Source organism: Thunnus thynnus, chromosome 18 (genome assembly GCF_963924715.1).
Source record: "Thunnus thynnus chromosome 18, fThuThy2.1, whole genome shotgun sequence".
In the NCBI taxonomy this organism is placed as follows: Eukaryota; Metazoa; Chordata; class Actinopteri; order Scombriformes; family Scombridae; genus Thunnus; species Thunnus thynnus.
Window position 1 is genome coordinate 28,935,150 of NC_089534.1, and position 17,801 is coordinate 28,952,950.

General features: G+C 38.6%; 1 protein-coding gene across 2 annotated transcripts in view; it reads right to left on the reverse strand.

The window, feature by feature from the left end:
- lrfn2b (leucine rich repeat and fibronectin type III domain containing 2b) overlaps window positions 1-17,801 on the reverse strand; it is a 176,308-nt gene that overhangs the window by 52,695 nt on the left and 105,812 nt on the right. For both annotated transcript variants that reach the window (XM_067572745.1, XM_067572746.1), the window contains one exon: window positions 12,514-12,612. The gene's annotated coding sequence lies outside the window, so the exon portion shown is untranslated. The remainder of the gene's footprint in view (window positions 1-12,513; window positions 12,613-17,801) is intronic.

Below are 17,801 nucleotides of genomic sequence, written 5' to 3' on the forward strand. Positions count from 1 at the left end.
CTCACTAGCTTTTTCCAGAGCTTTCAACCATATTCACATCCAATTCCAAAGACCAAGGCTTGCAATAACTGAGCCATCTCCCTGACAAGTGAACAAACTCTTTCCACTCATGAGGACCAGCTGGGAAGTGGACCTTAAGGTAGTAACTGTTTCCATGGTTAGAAATGACCTTTCATGCTCAAGGTTGTATGAAACTGGAATTTACCTTTAAGCCAACAGCACAATCAAGTGAAAGATGTTTTTGCATGAGCAGCAGAGGCCAAAGTCCTGCAGCTACAACACATCACTGCTGGCATTAAGTAACTGATCCTGTGTGAAAGAAGTGGCACCTCACAGATGAAACAGTGGAGTAGAAACTATTATTTTCAGAGACACAACCACAGAAAAAGTGTCATGCTTTAAAAAATCTATTTACACAGCTAGACAAAGCACTTCCAAGACCTCCATTTGAGTTAATGAAAAAAAGCTGTACACCTTTAGCTGTGCATTGTTTACACTGTGCTCACCTTCTCTTTCAAACTTTTGCATTATTGACAGGGTTAGTATTAGATAATGATGGTGAAAACTGCAGGTTTCTGTATTTTACATAGAGAGCTCAATATTATTTCATAAAACCAATTCAGTTGACAAAATAATGCACACAAGGACATACTTATTCCATTGTAGTTAATTAAATTTTACTGCAGAACAAAAGCCGCCTTGAATACCGAACTCAAACCTCTGCCGCATAAACAAACGTTTTAAACGAACAGTTTGGGCCGGCCCCAGAGACAATGAGGAGGGAGACTGAGGTTTGTTAATACTGATAACACTGACTGTGTTGTGGTTTCAGTTGGGGAGAACACGAGAATATCCCAAGGATACCTGCAGTAATGATGTATCTGTTTTGGACAGTAATGATAACACTGATTAAACCAACTGTTTATGTATTGCTCCCATTGGAAAATGAGACTGAAATGTGATATGGGAATATCACCCAGGGTGAAAACAAATGCAGCCACAATATTTGCTGATTCACTTGGATGATTAGAGGAGGGAGGAGGAGATGTGTGTGTATGTATGTGGAAGCTCTATAAAGCCTTTTCGAAACCAAGCAGATAAAACCAAAGAGGTATGGTGGTCATACTGTCATTTTTAGTTCCTAAAGTTAATGAGGTTGTATCATTAACATATCTTCTACTGTGGTGTACAAAGCAAGACAAAAGAGATGTCCAACTTAGGTTTATTTTTTGCTACAGCTATCACTTGTTTTGTAAATTACATAATGTCCTGCTCTGTCTGAGAAATAAATTAATACTCAAATGATAAGATATTTTAATTTTTATATACATATGTTAATAATTATATTGCTCAGGGTATGATACTTTCTTTTACACTAATTACTATAAATTAGTCTGACAGATTTACATGTTTTACAAGTTTGTTCTCACCGAACCTGATAAAACTGCCATAGTTAACGATAACCCGTCAAATAGCAATAAATTATGTAAAATAACTGGATCACACACCATGTCATTGCAAAAAGTCTACATTTATGTTTCTCTTGGGTTGAACCAGTGTTCCTGTACTGTAACATCTGACTCATAAGGTGAGTCTGTACAAAGTGCACAGAAAATTTACACAGCACATTTTGTTGACATTTTAATGTCTGCCTGGGGCAGTAATTACAAATATGTAAGCTCATTATGACACAGTGAGAACACACAATCCCTTGAGGCTTGTCACTCCTTGGGCGAGGATATGCAGTATATATTTTTGTTTGGTGCCCCTTGTCTAAGCATTAACCCGTTGGAACACTGTTGGTGTTGCTGTCTACATAGACAGAAAAAAAAAACTTGCATCCAGCCAGACTAAAGTGGCAACATTATGGCAAGAAGATTGACATTTTAAAAATTGTCAGGATTCACATAAAGATACCCACAGTACCCCTCACAGTTTAATATGACAGATATCTCTAATTACATTCTGACCAGTAAAAATGACAATTAAGTTGTATGGAGAATCTAATTAAAAATATCTACAATTCAATTTTGACTACATAAAATGTGAATTCCAGTAAAGATTCTACTAATTCTACTCAAGATCACTTAATTGTCTTTTTGGGTATCTCAGACTAGGCCATCATTAGTCAAGATGCAGTTGCTCAGTTGTGGATATCTTAAAAGGATATGTACTGAGACTGAGTTATTGTTCTGTCTGGCTAGAATGCACTTGCAGTTAACTTGAATGACATAGTAATTCTGACTGGTCAAAATGCATTTATACATGTCCAAATGTAATTAAAGATGATAAAGTGAAACCTATTAGATGTTTCCAACTAGACAACACAACACAAATACAGCCACAAAACACAGTCAGTTCTAAATGGTGTGGTCCTTACACTTCAACACCACTCCTAACAAAACACTGTCCATCCTCAGCTGTAAGCCTCACTTACCAGTACAAGTGTGTTTATACTGTGTCTATGTGATCCTCCTGGCTCAGCTGTCAATCAAATACGTAAACTACCCACCAAATCAGAGGCTTGGAGAGTAAAGGAACATTTATCCTGAAATAATTTTTTTCTTCCTTTCTGTGCTAAAAACACATACATTTTAAAGTCACTTTAACAATGATTTGTGACTGTGTTTTGTGACTGATCTGTGTGATTGTGATTTTGGTTGGACTTGAAAAGAACAAAATACAACCCACACACACACAAACATACTTACATGTCGGTAAGCAACTATCTCATCCCACTGAATCTCATGCAAATGATGAAATTTGGCTCAAGGTATTATGTAAAATCCAGTCTGTGTGCTTATAAATGTTGTTCTTACCATGCTATATTTTATATCTCACTGCCTCAGTAGTTAGCAGCACACTGTAAAATGGTCCGACTTATTAATTTTTCAAAGCTAACAGCCATGAAGAGAGCAGTGTTAGTAATTTAGCTGTACCCTGACAATGGCCTGTGTGTACTCATGGCGGTATAAAAAAGTAGGCTGGTATTATGCCAGTCAGACACACTCAGTGTTTCCATATGGTGGTCCCCCATGAGGGAGAACATATCTGCTGCTATGCCAGACTGCCTCTGTGATCTGGTCCACTGAGTACTGAGGCTGCTGCTGTATACGGCTGCTCTCTCACTGCAGTACTGTTCTTTTCACATCAGCACTTCATACCATATTTTGTGCATACATGTTCATGTGAGGTCCTTAAAAATGGCCTACTGTAGTGGTCAGTATTGTGCAAATATTGGTCTTTTCCTACCTCAATTACAGAAAGAACCAAGGTTTTATTTGAAACGTGTATTAAAGACAGATCCTTATTTTTTAAACTTATATTTGGTCATATTTCAGTAGAAACTTCCTTTTTTCTGATGTGATTATTTGCTGTTGATGCAAAATTGAACCTTCTTCCACATTTACTTGATGTTTTGAGAAAATCGGGATAATGCCCATTTCCACAGCACCAATTCCATCAGTACAGTAACAGAGTTACTTCCTACAGATGTTTCACACTGAAAGCCTAAGGGAGGGATTATGCTCTGAGCCTCTGGAAGGCTTGGTGCTGTTTAATTTTAATGACAACAGCTAACCAGTGAATGAAAAAAAACCAGCAAATTAGAAGCAACAATATCTAAAACTGCCGAAATAGCTGCTTCATGTCAGTCCTAGAGGCAGATGACCATGTGCCATCACTAATTGTATTATTGTTTTTAATTATTTCACCAAACTGTTTCACCATATAACTTAACAATTATTAAAGGTGCACTATGTAAGATTTGGTCAAAATTTTTGTTTGAAACATTAAAAAATCAACTAAAATTATCAACAGAATTTGAAGAAATAACAGTTTTGTCATTATGTCAAAGACGTCTATGTGTTGTGTTGCAGAGATATCTAATGAAGTCAGCATGGTAACCAGCTAACCAGTCCTGTCTCATAATACCATTTTGTGCCTTAAGGGTGACAGCAAGTTACTGTAGCGTCTAGTTTTGAGGCAGAATGAATGCTGTTGTAAGTTTCACTGTAGGACTGTTAATATGTCACTTCAGTAAGTTTTAATACTTTTTCAAGCAAGAAATCAACCATTTAGATTCCCAAAATGTGGTCAGTTTATCCAAATAACGCCTATTTGGAAATTTGCGCTGACGTTGTCAGGAGATGGCTGCGGATTTATCAACATATCAGTCCTGCTGCCTTCAGATGCTGCAGGGATTTCATGAACTGAAGGAGAAGTTCTTCATATAGTATAAACAGCTGTGACAGCAGATACTGCAAGAATCACCAACATTCGTTTATAGATCAGTGCAAACTGATTTACTGACTTTACTATTTTAACCACATTAAACATTATTTTCTGTGCCGATTTTGGTTGGAGTATTTAATTAAAAAAAATTATTTATATTTTAAGCATTAATCCATTATTGCAGCACGTCTGCAGCAAGAATGTAGTTTGAAACACATGCCTGATAAACTACACTAAACTAAACTATATAATACATTAAACTATCAGTAGTCTATGTGATGCCCACAAAAACAAAGGGATTCTATGACTTAAATAATATACATACAAATAAGTTATTTTCTGTTTGTCTTACAATGAATACAAAAACAAATTTATGACCACCACATCAGTATTGTTCAGGTTGTCCATTTTATGTTCTGTTATGATATTTTATGTCAGTGGGAGTAATACTATTTTTCATTTCTGTTGCCGGCCTGCACTGTAGCTACTAGTGCACCGCCAGTAATTTCAGATAGACTCTAAGTCATTTTGTTGTGGAACTGAGCCTGTTGATAGGATTCAAATCTGGTGACTCTGGCGGCATTTTCACCCAGTTGATTCCCTTCGATGCTATGCAAGCTGCAGCAACGGTGTGCTTTGGATCATTTTCCTGGAAGAAGTGATGATCAAACCCAAAATGTTTATTTTGCCAGCACAAAATATGTTTTACACTCCATGTCAACTAATTTCACCATTTACACTACATTTATGAAAGAATACACTTTCATTGTGTCAGTTTGTCCCTGTGTGTTGCAGTACCAGACTGTAGGCTACTCTGTGACTATAAATTATATGCCTTGTTAACAGCAGATCAGCTGCACAGATCTGAGTGCAATGCACACCATCATACACACAGTTATTTGTTTGTGTATGTCATTCATTTCCCACATATATTGCTTTCATTTCATGCAGTTCTATTGAATAATGCATCTTTTGGCGCTTTCATGGCACAGAATAGACATATGATCAGTAATTAGAGGCATGTCTCTTTCAGCCTTCTCTTGCTTGCTCAGATACCTGTATCAGTATTTTACAAAAAGGTTCCGCAGAATATTTTCAGGATCTTATGATAATAACAAGTGCTTCACTAGAAGGCTGCTTTGTATGGGAAGCATCCTCCATCATACACATCAAATATGATAAGAACAGCTGATCAATCAACGGTCAATCTGATCAAGTTAATAAAAATGTCCAGTGGCACTGGGCATAATCACTGCTCCTCCTTGTGGATAAATAAAACATTGCAACTTGGTTTTTGTGCCTAAACATAAAAAATGCGGTGCAGACACGCAGGCATAAGTGTCCAAATGAAGTGTATTGAATGTGAGCTTAAACCTGGACAGGGTTAAGAGCATAAACAGGGATTGGAAGTTTGTTTCTCAAATGGACTTAGTGGAATGTCTTCACATTGCCATTAACTTGTTAGCAGAATTGATTGTTAACAGGGTACAAGTGGGTATCCTGCATTCAAACAAATGGAATAAAAAGAGCAATCCAATAAAAACAGTCAACAAGCTGACAGATGATGGTCTCGTAACAGGCTGTTGGTGAAGAGGCATTTGAGGTAATGGTGTACACACCCTCTCTTCTCCCTGCTAATGTAAGTGTTTGCAATAGATGATGTTGGCGTGTGAAGAAGAGAGTCATTTGTATTTCTAGCCTCAGAAGTGGTGCCAATTAACCTTGACAGAGCACCTTAGCCTGATGGTAACACTGATATTAACATCCTCTTCTCTTCCTCCTCCACACAGCAGACTAACTGAAAGCTCTGAAAGGAACAGACTGGAAAATTTTCAGCAGACTGGGCTTTAAAATGTGTGTTTGCGTATGCACCCTGTATGCTGTTTGCATCCAGTCTTATTGTTTATCATGATGCTTACTCACTTACTATTTTAGCTGAAAAAAAAATAGTCATTGCAATAGTCTTGGTAAAAATCTTGGTAATTCAGAGCACTGATACCTGTAAGTGAGTTGATGTCAGAGAGCTATGGGTAAATCATCTTTTGAATCCACAACCTAGCTTTCATTAGACATTCACATGTAAAGCATTTGTCTGTTTCTAGAGCTGCTTATGCAAAAGGATGAACATGTGTCAGTGCCTACATCAGCAATATTAAACACAAAAAAGGTAACTAATAAGTAGTACAAGCCTGAGAATAGATGCAACAAAGCTATTTCTGCATCCCAAAAAACATGTGAGAAACAAGGTTAAAATACAGACTGAGGATTGAGGTGGACTGGAATTCTTCTGATGTGAGCAAATTAGAGTGAGTAGAGGATGAGGATGTGGGAGAGCATGGGATGATTCAGTGGGGAGAGTAGGAGCTGAGGCTATTAGACATGGTTCACAGTCTTATCGTAGGATGTTGAGCTGATATTTTTGGAGGGGAGGTGAGAAAGCCTGCTATCAGCCCATTAGAGGGACATTAACTTCTTTTAATTAACTCACACTGCACAATTTTCACCAATTTATTAATTTAATTAAAGTTTTAACACCTAATATCTGCTTAAAATTAGAGGTGCAAGGCAAATTAACAGGATATTAAAAAAACAACAACATTGTATTGATTGCAGCAAGGCGTTCATGTCAATTATTCAATCAGATTTCATGGGAAGAGTCTTCATATATCTCTATTGTGGTTTCTATACAGTATATGGGGGGTCTGACAATAGAATTGAACAAAACGTTAATACCATATTTTATTTGATTGCAGTAAGGCATTCCTGTCTATTAAACTCTATTTTAAAAATATAATAATTGTTGGTCCTTCCTTTACAGTATACAGGGGTTAACTTCATAGAACATGTGGCATTCACCAATTTTCTCGTACTTAGAATTCTCTCTTTGGCACAACCAAAATTCACAAATGATCCAGACTGGATTCATATTTTCTAATTGTTTCAGCTCCATTATTACAACTACTGACACTGATAAATGTGTCTGCTGATTTCTGACAGCAGGACTTGAAACCTTCAACATCAGATTCTTCTTTTTACTCTTTGGCAACATTTAGAGCAGGAAGCCTTACATGACGATTTTGGAGGTGTTGATTATTCATATGATAACAGTTTCCTACTTAGGAACAGGTGACATTCATCAGTGCAGTAAAGACAATTTGTTGAATCCGACTTGGAACACCCATATGAGAGATTTCGGAGAAGAATATGAACATGTAGAAAATGCATGAGGGGCATTGTATTGTATTTTAATTCAGTAAGGTGTTTGCAGGAAGGTGTTCGGTCTATTTAACTTATTTATTTGTTAGGGAACTCTTCATATACCTCTGCTGTCTTTCCTTTATTATATGGGGTTGGACAAATTAACAGGAACACCTGACAGAAGAATGGAACTAAACTGTATTGTATTTGATTTCTGTAAGGCTTTTCTGACATTTCTTTCATAGAATAACAGGGGTTGTCCACATAGCTCTTCTGTCACTCTATTGGCTGAGCGCTACTCGAGTTGTCTGATGAGTAAAAGAGCTATCTCCCTGACCTTTGACCCCTGCGCCTCCTGTGGAGCTCTGCCTTTTGGGGCCTGAGCAAGGTTTGCTCCACCCTGTGGAGTTGGGAAGGGTGACTTTGATCTGCAGGAGCTGAGACTGCTACAGCCGCAGTAATTCAGAGAGATGATAGTCTGCAGCATGAAGGCCGACAGCCGTAATACCACCTGACAAACTGAATCAGTTTATCAGCGAAGCAAACACTGCATCAAACTAAGCAGTAGGAGTCCATGTTGCTGAGATTTGCTTGTCACTCGTCTTGCTCTTGAACAGGTATGAAGGGTGACAAGCCAGCTTAATATAAAGCAGGTCATAGAAAGCAGTAGTGCTCAAGAGTACATGGGCTTTTGAGGGCTGATAGCAAAGTCAATATTATTCCATGGAAGCTGTCATGTATTTAGTGTTCCCCGCAGAAAGTGTCTTCACATGAGGGCAAAAAGGGCCAGTGCACTAAATCAACTCTAAGAGTTGTACTTTGATACTTTTAGATATATTTTAATTATTACCTGACAGAAAAATATCTGGAACTGTTGAATCTATTGAGCAGGCATAGCTGCTGAGATTCAATCAAAAATGATAAAAGCAGAATTATTGCTGGAAAAAATTAAGTCATGCATTATAATATCAAACTACACACACACCCCTGAGTTTAAACTCAAGCTCCCTTAAAACTGTTGACTGAATGTGTTGAATTTCCCTTTCAAATGTCCCATCATGTCATGTAGGAAAAGCTTAAATCTAGTTATTAAACCTTGAGTCATGAGTGTAAAAGGAGGCAGAGGAGCACAGGCAACAGTGAGAGCTTCACTTTGGTCTTTTTAGCATCAAATTCTGATATTTTAGCTCTTACAGTTACAGTACTTGGAGACATACTCTGCCTGTCAGTAGGCACAGTCAGGTGCAGATTTGTATCTTTTTTAAATGAAGATTTGAATCAGACAAAAATACATTCATGAGTAGCTTCATTATTTTAACAGTTCTGTCATGTAAGAAGCGTTATACTCAGTGGACCTTATACACCGGCAAACTGATTGGTGTAACATTTGAAAAAAGAGAGCAGCACACCGTCAAGAAAAGTTGGACTGTATATGAAATGAGATGTGTGGGTGAGTGGAAGAGAAACCTCTGATCCTTCATTGATTTCAACAACTCATTTGCATCAGTCCTGACTGGGAGATGCAGATGAACTGAAAGGTGATTTGAAAAGACTTTTAAAGCCTTTAGCCAGGAAAGTTGTACATTTGGGGATGCAACTCAATACTTGGAAGGTGTGCCTGAGACTGTGTACTCTTGGCGTGGTGTGTGAAATCCTCATATTATCCGTGAAACGTAATCAGAAGGAGTTCAGCCTGGGAACGCTCTGAATTTCACGGGCAATTCTCAGATTGATCCACTCTGCTGCAATTGCTGCTCAGGCTCTTTAGGGATAAGAGGACCTAACTGAAAGAACATGACTGAAAAAATACATAAAATCCTGTCTGTGGGAAATTTCATTGCCCTGAAAGAGAAAATGCAGTTTCATTCTGAACCCTCCCCTCTGGCTTTTAAAGAAATCTGAAACTTCAAACAAACGCCAACATTATGAAAGATCATTGTTTTTAATTCAGGCAAAGACTGATTAAGTGCTTTTCAATGAAATTCTGTTAAATAAATATAATATAATAATGTAAAATCCAAAACATCCAGGACAGTCTTTCAAAAAATTCTGAAATTTGATTTATAGAGACTGTCCAACAGATACTGTAAGACAGTGTCAAAACCTAAATATATGAGCTATTTGTACATTTAATGAACCTCTAGCAGCTCTTCGAATTATCATTCTTGTCTCTCAGCAGCAAATGCAATAGTAGTGTGATGTTGTTATGGAGCTACAACACCTTGTTGCATGTCAGGTTGCATGGATCAGTCAACAAATACACAGGACCAGCAGTGAACATATTCCTTTAACCATGACCACTGTCATTCCCTAACCTTAAAGCGTTGTAGTAGCCTAACCCTGACTATATGTGGGACATAGATCACCTGGTTTCCAGTCCTGCACTCTGTACCTCGACCACCTTCCTATGACTTGTGTGCATCCTTCATGACCCTTCTCTCAACCGAAGTTGTCTGGTGAGGATTGACTTTCACAAGAATAGGTTCCTTAATGTGGGTTGCCATCCAAGAGTCTCATTGGTTGTACTATGGTGCATGTGAGTGTGATGTACCTGTCGCTTACTCCAAATTCACTACTACTACTACAAATTTACTACAAATTAGCTCCACACCTGGTTCTCATTTCATCAACAAGCAGCATATGTTTTGAAGAGAAGAATGATGACGATGGAAAACTGGAATGATTAGATGATCGTACCCGCCATGTTCATTTTATGTATAAAGAAGTCTCCTTTAACACTTTGCAGACACCCAGTGCAGGCACAAAGTTGAACTGTTTAACAGTTTACTTTAAGTTGCAATCAGAAAATTGGTCATAAAAATCTCAAGTGGATATTTTCCTCAAGTTATTCAGTGTGGACTGTGACTACAACTCTAACTTCTCTTCTGAAAAGACACTTCCAGTGAATGTGCGGTGCATTCCACATCTTTCTATGAGCTCTTTTATTTGACTGTGTTGCTCTTCGTGGCCTCCTGTCTAGATTGATTTGCTGTTTGAGAGCTGGAAGGTGATGCATGGCTGCCCTCTGTGGATAAAACAGGCTTCTGCTGTCAATGCCTTTAAAGTTGAGCATCTGTCATTCCTAAGGACATCTTTGGATTAGCTTGAAGAATGATGAACCCCATAGAGCTCCCACAGCACTGATACATCATGGCTCCTCATCAGCTGTTCTTCTACACATATTCCTGCTTCACTGCTTGAAATGATTTTGATACTGTTGTTCTGGGGCCTCTTCAATTCTATTTTTCCTCTCTTAGTTATTTCAGCTTTATTTAAATGCAGCAGCAGTAACTACATTTTAAAAAAATTAGGAGAAGTAAATTTAGTTGGTAGAGAAGTTGGCAAGAATTCACATGAGGTCTGTTTGACTGGAAATTAGGACACATCCAAACAGCTCAATATCTCAGGGGAAATGTAGTCTAAAATACTAAGGACATTTTCCAGCTTCTGATTTGGGCAAGAAGCCCGTTGCAAACATTGATTTATAAAGTACAAAAGCTGCAGACTCTGGCCCTTCCTATGGCTCCGGCTAAGCCTGAAGATGGTTTTAGTTACTGTTTCCTCTTTTTAATGCAGCTTTTTGGGTATGTGAATCCCACAGAGGCTGTGGTTGGCCCCCGCAATCATCTATCCTGTGGTCAGCTCTACCAAAGGAGTGCACTGAGGGTCAATCCCAGCTCAGTGGGGTCCAAGATGGTGGTGTGCCAGATAAAACAGAAAATTATGGTGTCTGATTTGCAAACATTAGATTATATAAATGAGACAATAAAACACTGAAGCCAGAATAGGATCAAATCCATATAGTTCAGGCAAATTTAAGAAATTCCCTCAATAATTTTAGCATTTACTGTGTTAGATTTGGATTAGTGCGTACTCAGTCCCTTTCCATTTTGGGCTCTCTGTGACCTTTCCTCTAGAGTCACCATCAGGACAAATCTATCAGGTTTGTATCAGGACTGGTAAAGGGTTCAGTATGACTGAAACAAATTGGATTGTACAAAATGTCATCCACATAGTTCAACCTAGTTTTGTAAAGACATTTGTGGTCCCCGCAGTATGTTGACTGTTTTGACAAGTTCCAAAAATTGTCAGCCACAACTCCCACCTATTCAGATGTCAGAAAAGTGTAGGCGAGGTGGTTCACAAGCTATTAGACAACCAGACAAGCATACTGTTTGCCAATTTTAGTTTCTCTTTAGCTTTAGCTAAGTTAATTTTTCAATAAAATACATCTTGGTCACAAATAAATTTCCTTATCAACACTGTTTATTTACACTATGTGTTTATGTAAAAAAGAAATAGAAGCCAACATATTGTTATCAGATTTTTAGCCAGACTAGTAGTGTGGTTTTCGTAATGGCAATGTCAACCAACCACTTTTGTCCAGACTGAAATACTATTGATTGACCTGCCTTAAAACTTTGTAAAAACATTCATGGTCCCCATGGGATGAATCCTAATGGCTTTAGTTATCCCATGTCTTTTGCTCTACTGCCACCAGGAGGACAAAATTTTCACTTAGCCAATGCAATATCTCAGCGTCTACTGTATGGATTGCCATGACATTCCCATCAGCCTCAGCTCTACTTTGTGTTTAGTAGTAATTAGTAAATGTTAGCATGCTAAAGTGCTAAACAAAGATGGTGATCGTGGTATAGCTTATACCTGCCTAACAACAAATGTGCAATGTCATCATGAAGACTTTAGTATGCCAATAGATGTTAGCATTTAGCTCAAAGCACTGCTGTACCTAAGTACAGCCTTAGAGAGCTGCTAGTGTAATCACCAAAAAAGATAAGTCACGTCTAAACTCTCATATAACAATATCAGTATTATCCTCAAAAATCCAGGATCGGTATATTAGCAATCTGTTGTTCGCTCTATGAACCACTCTTGTATTGGTGGATGTAATAGTTTACAGCCTGCAGGAGATGCTAGGCAGGCTTTAGATGGTTAGTCATGTTATACTACAGTCCACAACAGAAGGCTCCCTCCCCAGGTACGTACTTATACAGTATGTCCTATTATGTTGTATGGGCACAGATAGTGGGTTTGTTTCTCTGTGTTTCTTGCACTTCTTACCTGCACTGTGCTGTCTCTCTGCCATAGGTTCACTCACGGGCTCAGCCCGCTAATCACAGTCTCCACGTCTTTACTCCCACACCAACAGAAAGAGACGACCTGGAGAACACAGGATGACAGCACACATTCAGCTCAAACATGCTCTGTCACACAAAAACAAAAGTCACACAGTCAGGCATGCAGGCTCTAACAAGCACCCTGCAGAAACTCATACTTAAAGGACCACACTGGTGTTTTCATATGTTCATTTGTTTCATACCACTTTACACTTCTACTGACCATTTTCAAAAGTGCTATAGTGATTTTAATGTGTTTTATCTGGCTAGATTATCTATTTTAAATTAGATAATTCCACAGCTGGATTTGAACCGCAGACGTTGCAGTTATATGGCTAATGGGGCGCACCCACTACATTACTTCTAGCGCTGGGCATCGTTTGAATTTTTTCAATATTGGTGCCAATACAATACCTGAGTTACTCAGAACCTTCAATAGCAATATAACATGGACAGGAGAACCATAATTCCATGTTTAGAGAATAAAATTTAGAACAGACAACCTGTATTACAAACAGGGGGGCATGGAATTTAAGTGGGTGTTTACCAGTCAGAGAAGGTCCAATGAAAGACGCTATCAAGTTGCATTGTGGGAAGTGTAGTATCTAATGTTCTTGACCCATACTAGAGACTAAAAGTCATGATATCAGCCTGTGCTGCTTTGATTTTGACCATTCTGTCCCCCATCTTGCAATACTACATTGCAGAAGTGCTCCTTTAACTATTCTTTCCTCAGCATATACATCATATATGCAAGCACCCATTAACATACATGCAGAGACACACACACACACACTTTTACTTATGTCACTTTTGGGGACTTACATTCATTTCCTGAGACTTACCCTAACCCTAACCATAACTACTACTTGCCTAACCCTAACCCTAACCTTGACCACTAACCCAAAGATCAGCTCCCACCCCCCCCACGCCACCACGCCCCTCACACGAAAGTTAGGCAGACATCATTCTGCTTCCACCACACACTCTGTACACTTCAAGAAATAAAGTGAAACTGGAAATAGATGTAGGGCTCAAACTGCCTCCTGTCCAGCCATGATTAATAGTATAACAACATGCTCTAGTGCAGGAAAACCCTCCAGAGATGAGATCCTGTAACACTAACGCCACTGTAACTAGTCTCCATGGAAGCTCTACTGGGACTGAGATGAATGTTGATGACCTTTGGTTCTTACTGCACTGACATTTGCAGCTAATTTACACATTTTACATTTTAGCTATATGGCACACTCCTATTCAGAGTGAATTGATGCTAGAATTGAATTCAGTTACAATATACTGTAAGGAGTGTACTGTATTTCCTTCTCTGTTGTGATGTCTGATCCGTTTCCAGCTACACAACCCCTTGTACCATCTGGGTTCACAGAATGTGAATTTGACCGATGGATGCACTCGGAAGGGATTTGTGACTCATCATTTTTCCTCTGGCAGTGCTCTGGCTTGGGAAACGGAAGAGAGTGTTGTGTTGTTTCGAGGAGGTATTTTTTTTTTCCTTTTAACAGCTTTCTGTCTTTGGTGAATTCACACAGAGCAGAACAGAACAGTACCACAGGCAGACCTCGTGTCAATATCTGCAAATCCTGTCTGGGAGAATAAGCCGATGAGATGCACTGACACGGCCGCCTGATCCCACAATCATTTACAGAATGTAAATAGGATGCAAGCAGATAGTCAACCTGTCAGCGACCAGCCTCATGTCATGACATGTGCATTTGCATATTCATCCGACTTGTTACAGATGAGTGATCACAACCTTCTTTTTTCTGTGTAGTATTAGTTTCTGTCAGTTCCAAAATAGAAAGATCAAGATCAGCCATCTCATGCGAGGTCCAGCTTATAATCGAAAAGTCTGGGACACAGCTTCCAGGAGAAATGTGAGTAATTTTATAGTTTTGTAACAGTGATTCTTTAAAAAAGGTTCTGAGTAAAGAACAAGAGCAGTCCACAATAAGTAAATAATATTATTCATTACAGCAACATGCATTACAGCAACTAAGCACACAGTGAGATCAGTTCCTATGTTGGATATTATCTAAACCCAGTGTTGTCTACACTGATGCGTGAAATCACACACTTAAAGCTATATGCTACAGCTCCATGCATAGCGATTCTCTCTATGGCCAAAAGTCTGGGGTCACCCCTGTGCACATAATAGCACTGGTTTGGGCCTCTTAGTTCCTCTGAAGGGAAATCTTAATGCTGTATCATCACAGATATTTTAGATGACACATTCTAGATGGACTCTGGTCCATCTAGAATGTGGAAATACAATTTAATCGAGACTTTGAGACAAAATTTCAATGTCATCTGTTATCTTTCAGCCACTGGTAGTTACAGTTTCTGAGTTCTTTGTTTGAGGTAGAGAATCAGCTTGAGTAAAGTAAAATGCCTTCAAACTAGCTGATTCAAAGAGAAGAGAGGCTGATGGTGAGAACCATGTGTTTGGACTGAGAAATGTGTGCTCATTCTTCCCAAAGGAGTGCTAGTGTACTTAATTCGCCATAAAAACAGTGGCTATTGTGAAGAATAGTAACATAAAACCCACTACCACATTAACAATATCCCCAAAACACAGATGAAATCATCATTCCCAGCCACCAGCAGAATATACACATATACAGTAAATACAATGCAATGAAAAAACTCAAAGACAAACTCATTAATGAATACTTACTCATACTCCAACTGGCCATGTTGTGCCCAAGTTTAAGCACTTGTTTAAACAACCCCTTGATACAGAAATATCTTTGTCTTACATGGCTCTGGAGTTTATTAGAACTTAACAACACTCTTTTAATCCACCCTCTTTGCACTGTAGACATTTCTCGGACTAAACATTTGAGTATGTCTGTTGCAGACAACAATGTCTGCAACTTTATGGCAGTTTGAAGAAGGCACTTTTTCAACATGGCAATGGTACTTGTATCTTTTATTTCAAGTTTTGTATTTTGCTACATTTTAATTTGCATCAGTTTCAGTTTACATTGTGTGTAAAATGCCAGTCTGTTGGTCCAGCACTTTGGTCCAGACTGAAATAACTGAACAGCTATTGGATGGATAGCCATTACATTTTGCACATACAGAAGACTTTTCCTCTAGCATATCCATGAGTTTGACATTTGTGGTTTTGAGTCAAATGTCTCCCCAATTATCGGATGGACTGTTTCACACATTAATGTTCCCCTCAGGGTTAACTGTAATACATTTTAATTGTACAAATATGACCACATACTTCCAAAACTAATGACATTCAATCAGCTTCAGCTGTACTGTGTGTTTATTACTGATTAGCAAATGTTAGTATGTTAACACACTAAGATAAGATGCTGAACATGTTAAACATTTTTCCTGCTAAACAATCAGTATATTAGATTGGGATTGTGAGCATGTTTTCATGCTGGTGTTAGCATTTAGCTCAAAGCACTGCTAGCGTGGCTGTAGTCAGTAGTAGACGGTAGTGTGACAGTCCACTACCGGCCTAATACTGTAGATGAATGTCAAATAATCACAAAGAAATGTTGTAAATTCAACTGAATCGCCTATCAATTCTCTCTGCTTTAGAAATTAGATGAAAGTATTGGACTGACCAAATCTAATGCCATTAAAATTGGTGATCAACTCTGTAAAGCTTCATCAGAGCATCCACAGAAAACAAGACTTGCACTGTATACGTGTACAACTTAATTACCTATTACACCTAAAAACAGGTCTGCTTTGTCATAGTTTTCAGATAAAGAAAATCCACCATTCACACACCTTTGCATTGTCAAACCACATTAAACTGGTGTTTAGCTGATGCCTTTGGTATTAAAAGTTCAGAGAGTCTGTTTCAGAGTGTAAAAGTCCTATAATCCCACAAATCACTGTGCAGAGTCACAGTGCAGGGACAGCGTTTCATATCCTGCAGTAATGAAATGTGTGATCAGACACAGGAGCAGGCAGCGCTGTATGTATGTATGTACGTGTGTTAATACATGCGGCTCTGTGGGAGGCTTTTGTGTGAGAGAGTTTCTCCCAGAAAAGCTAATCCACCCCGACAGAAAATCACTGCTGCACCAAAATGTTTAATAACCTACTTTCCATGATTACACCATGGTACACCTGCAAAGCTCATTAGCTTTAGGTTATCAAGATGAAAGATTCAAAGGCTTTTTATAAGTCAATTAAAAGAGATGAAAGATAATGAGTTTGATGGAAAGGTCTAATAGGTTTTCTGTTATATGTCTTATTGAATAGGGAAACACAGTTTCAAAGGGCTCAGCTCCCAGTACAAAGGGAGAGAGAGATGTGCATCTCTTTTTCAATTAGGCTGATGTTTTGTTTTTTTTTACTGATTTTCACAGAAAAATACTTTGGGTTTTGTAAAAGATACCTTGGTTTATTGATTATCATTCGGATTTTATATTCCCAGGCATTAAAGCGTTGCTGTGTTTACTACTTTACTGCTATCTTGCTTTAAACAAGATATGTTGATACATGTTTGTCTCTTGGGGCTTACCATAGCTGTACACACTCTCTGCAGAGATCACTCAGTACTACAAACCCGCACACTGGACTTGACCTGACTCGCCTTGACTGCTGCTGTTACCAGCTCTCGTACAGACTAACTGCCCTCCACACTTCTGTACATCAGCATCAGACAGTAGACTAAGTGCCTGTTAGCCTGTAAATACTATTCCTGCTTGTTGAGGAGTTTGGCCAGACTCGCTGCTGCAGTTTGGTGATGGTTGAACTACTTATACTACATGTTAGAATGCCCTGTTCTCTTGTGGCCTAAAGAACTCAACTCAGAATACTCAAAACATCTGAAATATGAGGTCTGGACTCAGTATACTCCCAGGAAACATAATGCTCGAAATCAACAAGTCCTCCACATTAAACAATAAAATACACTGTTGGTCCATGCACTCCAGGATGTCACAGAGGTGTTTTCTGATGTGACGTCCCTATCAGCAGTAATCAGCAGGATGACATCAATCTATGCCCTCAAAAACAAATCACCGTTGAAAGATAAATATGTTTTATGATGTGACAATGCTATGGTTAAGGTCTGATTAGGGTTAGCCACTACAAACAGTTGGCTAGGTTTAGGGAAAGATAGTGATTTGGGTTCATATACATTGTTTTGGGGCAATTGCATTCATGACTGAACCTGTCATTTTTTTAATGGGCATACAGGCTCCTTGGAATTCCCAGCACTAGTCCAAACTG